Raw genomic sequence first — 2,091 nt, 5'->3', positions numbered from 1 at the left:
GGACTTGAGATCCTATTTACAAACACCATTAGAACATATCATTATATTCACTAACAGAATATAAAAAACTCTCTTTCAAGTTTGATGGAGAAGTGAAATACTTCCATGACAAATAACAATTAAAGACTTTCATGACGACAAAGTCAAGGCTACACAGACTATTAAAAGATGTTCTAGAGAAGGACCAAAATGATCAGAACTACACCAATGAGAACAGAAGGAACCCATTAAATATGGCAAACAATTTCACACAGGAGAAAGAGGAGTAAATAACAGCAGGTAAATAACATGTTGAGCAAAAATCAATATATCCCAATTGTAACTATCAATGTAAATGGACTCAATTCACCAATTAAGAGAAATAGACTGTCACAGTACATTAGGAAACACAATCCAACAATACGCTGTATACAAGAAACACATTTAACTCATAAAGACATTCATAGGCTGAAAGTCAAAGAATGGAAAAAATACTACATGCCCCAGCACTTTAGGAAAAAGCAGGGGTAACAATTCTGCTCTCAACAATCTCAACTTCAAACCAAGAATGATCAAACGAAATAAAGCTGGCCACTATATACTGTATAGGAGAAAAATTCAAGAAGAAGAGGTAACACTCATATGTATGCACCAAACATGTGAGCACACAACTATATAAGACAAATCTTAATGGGTGTGAAAAACCTAATAACCAATACCACAATCTTAACAGGAGAACATAATACCCTTTTATCCCTAAAAGATAGGTCAACCAGACTAAAAATTAGAAAGAAGGAGCAGAACTGAACCAGAGCTTGGAACAAATGGACTTAGTGGACATACACAGAGTGTTCCACTCAACCACAGCTGAATATACCTTTTTTTTCCAGCTGCACATGGGTCATTTTCTAAAATACACCACTTATTGTTTTATAAGTCATGCTTAAGTATATGCAAGAAAACAGAAATTATCCCATACATATTATGTGACCGCAGTGCAAAGAAACTGGAAATAAACAAGACAAAAAAAAATGAAAGTCCCATAAATTCATGGAAATTAAACAACCTGCTTCTCAGCAACCAAAGGGTCACAGAAGAAATTAGTTAAGAAATTCACAAATATCTACAATTCAATGAAAATTTAAGCACAACTTGTCAGAACTTATGGGATGTGATGAAAGCAGTTCTCAGAGGGAAATTCATAGCTGTGAATGCACACATTAGGAAAACTGAATGGGAACAAATAAACACCCTAATGCGGCACCTCCAACATCTGGAAAGAGAAGAAAAAACAAACCCAGAGCTCAAAGATGGGAAGAAATCATAAAGATTAGAGCAGAAATTAATTTAATTGAGACGAGGAAAACAGTTCAAAGATTTAACGAAGCAAGATTTTTTTTAAAGATTAAATAAAATTGATGAGCCCCTAGCTAACCTCATCAAAAAGAGGAAAGAAAAAATACAAATACAAACAATAAGGAATGAAAAGAGTGTAATGGCCACAGACCCAGTAGAAATTCAGAAGATTACCAATAGGTACTTTGAGAACATTTACTCTCCCACAATAGAAGATGCAGAAGAAATGATCAGACTCCATGAAAGATACAAATTTCCACAACTGAATTGACAAGATATAACCACTCTCAATAACCCAATAATGGCCAGTGAAATACAAAAATGTAATAAAAATCCTACAGACAAAGAAAAGTCCAGGTCCTGAGGGATTCACAGCTGAATTCTACAAGAAACTTATGGAAGATATAATTTCTATTCTCCTCAAATTGTATAATGACATTTAAAAGGAAGCAATCCTCCCAAAATCATTCGTGGAGGCAAGCATTATATTGATAACAAAACCAGAGAAAGAGTACAGTAAAAAGACAACTACAGGCCAATCCCCCTCATGAACATAGATGCAAAAATCCTCAATAAAATACTAGCAGACACAATGCAGTAAATCATCAAGAAGATTATACAGAGTCCTAGCCCAGGTCCGGTGAGTGTGTGGAGAGCTTCCTGCTACCCTGCGCCGGCAGGACCAGTCCCAGCCCAGGTGCAGTGTGGGCCGGACCCTCTCCCACCCCCTCGGGCCGCCCCCCACCACTCTGCCGT

Source organism: Octodon degus, unplaced genomic scaffold, assembly GCF_000260255.1.
Source record: "Octodon degus isolate 3935 unplaced genomic scaffold, OctDeg1.0 scaffold00439, whole genome shotgun sequence".
Classification (NCBI taxonomy): Eukaryota; Metazoa; Chordata; class Mammalia; order Rodentia; family Octodontidae; genus Octodon; species Octodon degus.
This window is presented reverse-complemented; position numbering follows the sequence as displayed.